The sequence below is a fragment of the Phaethon lepturus genome, unplaced genomic scaffold, assembly GCF_000687285.1.
Source record: "Phaethon lepturus isolate BGI_N335 unplaced genomic scaffold, ASM68728v1 scaffold25376, whole genome shotgun sequence".
Lineage (NCBI taxonomy): Eukaryota > Metazoa > Chordata > Aves > Phaethontiformes > Phaethontidae > Phaethon > Phaethon lepturus.
In genome coordinates, this window is record NW_010544549.1 from 1 (window position 1) to 5,547 (window position 5,547).

Here is a 5,547-nt window from a genome sequence, read left to right on the forward strand (position 1 = left end):
GTAGGGGTTGAGTGACATCCCAAAGGCTGGTGTCTCCCCTGGGGCCTGTGCTCACTTTGGGTGTCTTGCTCAGATGTCATGCCCAGAGGAATTGGCTGCCCTGGCAGATGAGGACCTGCTTGACTTCCTCCTGAAGGATAATGCTCCCTGCCCTGAAATCCCAGGGGAGGAGAACGGTCTGCTGGAAGACTGGGGCCTGCCAGAGCCTGAGGTGAGTTCTTCAGGAGGAATTGCTGCTGGGTTGTGGGGAGGTTTGGCTCCCTGCTTATGAAAAGCTTTTTCTCTGCAGCTCCTGAACAAGGAGATGGATGACTTCATCAGCTCCCTGCTGAGCCCCTTTGAAGATGAACTAGGCATGCTGCAGGGTTATTCACCTGCTGACAGTGACAGCAGCATTTCTGAGGATCAGAATCTGTCCCATAGCTCTGGCAGTGACTTTGCCAGCAGCCCTCAGAGCTCAGACATTGTGCAGTTTGATCACAACTATTCCTTCCATCAGGATTGGCCTGTGCTTGAAAGTGTGAGGTCTGAAATGGCAGAAAGAGATGTTTCCATTGACCTTGGTAAGTGATGTGCGTGGGCTCTTTCTATCCTGGCTACAGGCAGAAAAGCAATCCCACATAGAGGTTTTTGTGGAGGTGCCAGGCAGCGATGGAGAAAGCTGAGTTTGGTGGCTTTCTGCTGCCATAAAATTGTGGTTTCGTGCTACTCAGCTGGCTGGTCGAGTGCTGCCTCGCTGAGGCCCGGAGCTTGACTCTCCTTTCCTTCCCCAGAGACATGAATGGGTTTGGAAGGCACAAGTGAGGTGCTGGAACAGAGCTCCAGTTTACCCATTGCTGTTGCTGTGGATGCCAGACGCCAGCTTGTGCCCGGAGCCACCATGCAGGTACTGACTACCATGCCTTAGGAAGCATGTCAGCCCCAGCCTTTGCTTCTGCTTACATTTCCCTTTCTCTCCTGGCTTGGCTCCTGTGAGGGATATCTCAGAGGAAAGCGTGATGCTTCTTTTGGAGAGCTGATCCCGGTTCTGTAAGCTTTCTGCATGCCCTCTCTGCCCTGGGATGGACTCCCTTTACTTTGCATTCTCAGCAGGCGTATTTTTGCTGTTTTCTAGTCTGACTTCCCAGAGCTGGTCCTGACAGAGGAGGAGAGGCAGCTCCTGGAGGAAGAAGGTGCTTCATTACCGACCTGTCTGCCACTGACCAAAGTGAGTCTTCACTACAGCCTGTCACTCCCAAACAGACTTGGACTACTCAAACCCTTCAGCCAGAGTAGGGGTCGAAAATGCAGGATGGTACCTTGGTGAGAGCATTAGCACCTAGGTGCTGCATTCAGGGCAGCATGCAGCAGGGCTTGGTGTCTTCCTCCTCCCTTCGAGGCCTGGGGGGGGGTGTCCGCATGCACGGCAACCTCTGCTTTGCTAGTCAGGTGGATACGAAGAGCAGCAAGACCTGGCTGCTGTCAGTCTCCCCACTTGCAACTGCTTGCAGGAGGCAGTTACACCACAAATGCCCTTTTCTTCTCACTTGCCTCATGTCTTGTGAGCTGTGTGCTTTTCATCTCCCTTAGGTGTGCCTCACTCTTCTGCTACACCGGGGAAGCTGCTGGCCTCATCAGCAGGCCAGAGTTTGCCTCGCAGCTCGTGCAGTTCGTTCAGTGGTGTGGGAGGGACAGAGGACAAAAGCATGTGGGTTGCTGCCTTCCTAAGCAGGGCTGAGTGCTGAGGTGTATGCAGGATTTGCAAGGGCTGGATTGCCAACGCCCTGGGATGGCTGCTAATGAGAAATGGCCCTTGCAGGCTGAAGAGCGACTCCTGAAGAAAGTGTGTCAGAAGATCTGGAACAAGCAGTCAGCCCAGGATAGTCATTGCAGGAAGATCTATGTGGATGGCCTGTAAAACAGGTATGGACACACAGCAGCCGTGCTGTGCCACTGCTGGGGTCTTGCCACCCTGGGCAGAAAGTGAGGCTGACCCCTGTGGTCTTCTCAAGAGGCTCAGAAGCTCAGGGCATATCCTGCCCTGCTCTTTTAGGCTTGGAGATGGCCCAGAGCTTGCTCTGTTTGAATCAGGTACTGGCCTGCCAGGTCCAGCGTGTTCTCCAGGTTATGCTAGTTTGTAATACAGCCTGGTGTCGCTCATCTGCAGGGCTGGTGTGCTGCTAGGAGCAAGCATCCTTAGGGATTAATCTGGTGCTTCCCTGCTGGACTGGGCAGGGCTTACCCCTCCCCAAACCTGGTGTGACGTGTCATTCTCTGGGCTTTGCTCCAGCTGGTGCCAGGTAGACCCCAGGAGCACTTGTAGTTGCCCCAGCCACCCAGAATTGGTGGCTAATTCCCTAAGGGACTCTGGTGAAGTCCCTGCTGTTGACTAAACAAAAATCTCTCTGTTTTTTCCCCGTGATATTCATCTTTCCCGGGAAGAGTGGCAGCCTGCATGGCTCAGAACCACGAGCTGCAGAAGGTGCAGCTGCTGCAGAAGCAGAACATGTGAGTTCTCATTGTTGGACACAGCAGGAGATGTGGTGGGGAAGGTTGTTCCTCTTCTTGGGATTGTGGTCTGTCCCTGGCTGCAAAGGGGCAGGAGGGGAGTGCAGCTCTTGGTTCAGCTGCTGCATTAACCTGTGTTGCCTGCTCTCCTGCAGGTCACTGCTTGAGAAGCTGTGGAAACTGCAGGCCTTGGTGAGACAGTCCACCACCAAAACTACCACAGCAAGCACCTGCATCATGGTGAGTGGCTTCAGCCTCAGTGTCTGTGAAGGGGTCTCTGCTGTCCCCATAAGTCTGGGAGAGGTGTTTATTGCAGCCAGTGATGTCTATCCGTGTCCTTTGCTGAGGGCTTTGCTGATCTTCTTTCTGTTTACAGGTTCTGGTTCTATCCTTCCTCATTGTCTCCCCCAGCCTCTACTTGTTTAGGAGTAGAGAGCCACAGCCGGAGCTCAGAGGTGAGTGCCCAGGGGGCTGAGGCATGGTTCCAGGTGAAGTGCAGAGCACCTTCCTCAGTGACAGCCTGAACTTTGGTGTGTCTCCAACCCAGCAGCCCCTTGCCTGGGATGACCACTTGGTTTGCCTTTGCTGTCTTGGCCCAGCTCTGGACACTTCCTCAGTCCTGTTGTGGAGGCCTGCCTGTGGGCAGGGCCCTGGGCCAGGGACAGTACCAGAACTGGATGTATCCAGTCCCTTTTGGAGCACAAGTTGTGCTTGTGTCTGGCAGCTGTGCAGCATCCTCTCCCCACCTCCCTGGGAGGAGGCAGCCCTAGTTGAACAGTTTGTTCCCCCTCTCGTGGGCTCTGTGGTGGCCCATGCTCAGAGCAGAACTGTGAGAGTGATTCAAAAAAGTCAAAGAAATATAAACTCGATAACATCAAAGTGTTATTAAGCAGACATCTTTATTGCAGCGCTGGACGCATGGGGGATATCTCCTCCTAACATGCGTGCACTGAAACAAAAGTTCATCCTTTATATACCTTAAAGACATGAATATTCACGCATTTTCCAAGAAACCACTGCCTCCTTGCTTATCTACTACATTTACATAATGCTGGCGTTGCAAAACTACACTACGCATGTGCAGGGGTCTCGGGTGGTCGTCGGTGGTCGTTTGGGGAGTTAGCCCCCTACTCCTTTTTCCATTTTATGGTCACGGGTCTCTTGAGGATAATTTCTTCTCCTTGGTTGTTCATCCCTTCTGTTGTCTACCCAAGCGGTTCCTTCTTACCTGCCCTGCCAGTCTGTCTCTATGCTCAAGGTTAAGATATCTTCTCTGTTCTCTTTAATCTCTCAGCCCTTGCTCTTAACTCATCTTTGTTTTAATTTTCATGAGGCCTGCCTTCCTTGTGATTAACCCTTTACACATAGGTACAATGTTAGCATTGAGGCAAATACAGCCTAAGGACTATGAGAGTAGGCCATTAAATATAATTGCACAGTTATTAGGCTAAAGAATTCTATACTAAGAATAAACTAAGTTAAACTAAGTTAACTAAGTTAAACTAATCATGTAATCAATAACCTTCCACATATTAATAAATTTGCAAAACTTACAGTTGATTAGTGACACATGCTAAAACCTTATAATTGTTTTAGATCCTTGTTTCAAGAGACTGGTGTGTCCTGCTCTCAAGGTGGGAATGACAAGGTTGGCTCTACCTCTCTTGCAGTGCTGTCATAGTAGATCCACAGGTTCCCAAACCAGGTTAGGCAGGCAGGACCTGATGTGCAGGAGGAAGCTGCACTGGAGAGGCTCAGTCCAGAGCTTGAGGACCCCTCATTGTTGGGCAGCCTCGATTGGACATGGGAAGAGGGACAGAGTCCACCCAAGCTCAATCCCAGATCTGCTTTCAACAGCAACTCATCCTCTGCCACACTCTGGAAGCAGCTTTTGAATTAATTCCTTGTTTTGCTTTACTTTGCGTGCACAGCTTTTGCTTTACCTATTTGTTGTGGTTTAGCCCCAGCTGGCAACTAAGCACCGTGCAGCCGCTAGCTCATTCCCCCACGGTGGGACTGGGGAGAGAATCAGAAGAGTAAAAGTGAGGAAACTCGTGGGTTGAGATAAAGACAGTTTAACAGCTAAAGCAAAAGCCACGCACGCAAGCAGAGCAAAACAAGGAATTCATTTACCACCTCCCATTGGCAGGCAGGTGTTCAGCCATCTCCAGGAAAGCAGTGCTCCATCATGCGTAACAGTTACTTGGGAAGGCAAACACCATAACTCCGAACATCCCCTCCCCTTCTTTCTTCTTTGCCCCAGCTTTATATACTGAGCATGATGTCATATAGTATGGAATATCCCTTTGGCCAGCCTGGGTCAGCTGTCCTGGCTGTGTCCCCTCCCAGCTTCCTGTGCACCCTCAGCCTTCTTGCTGGCAGGCCAGCATGAAAAGCTGGACTGTCCTTGACTGCTTAGCAACAACTCAAAACATCAGCACATTATCAACATTTTCTCATCCCTAATCCAAAACACAGCACTATACCAGCTTCTGTGAAGAAAATTAACTCTATCCATCCCAGCTGAAACCAGGACACTATTAAACTGTCTTTATCTCAACTCATGAGTTTTCTCATTTTTACCCCTCCGATTCTCTCCCATATCCCACCGGGGAGGAGTGAGCGAGTGGCTGTGTGGTGCTTAGTTGCTGGCTGGGGTTAAACCACGAGACCCAGACCCCACAGTGTCCCACTGAGGCTGTGCCTCATCCTGCCACCTGAACACAGCCCGGTTTGCCCTGCACCCCCTGGGGATGTTTGGGAAGGACCCTGAGGGACAAGTTGCCTGCAGCACGGCAGCAGATTTGCAGGCGCAGTGCTACTGCACGCTGCCAGGGAGGGGACATGGGACAGTCCCCATCCCCAGGGCCCCTGCTGCCCTCAGCAATGATGCATGAAGCCTCCCCATGGGAGGGTGACTCTGGGGCAAGACATTTGTCTTGCAGGTTTGAGGCAGGGCAGAAACCAGAGCCAAGCCCTACATCCCCACAGAAACCTTTTATTTTGCACCTGGTGCCCAGTCTTCATGCTAGACTGAACTTGCCTGGGAAAACATGAACC

The 5,547-nt window shown here is 51.6% G+C and overlaps 1 pseudogene; it reads left to right on the forward strand.

The window, feature by feature from the left end:
- The first annotated feature begins 73 nt into the window (after positions 1–73).
- Positions 74–4,387, forward strand: LOC104616344 (annotated as a pseudogene).
- Positions 4,388–5,547: the final 1,160 nt, after the last annotated feature.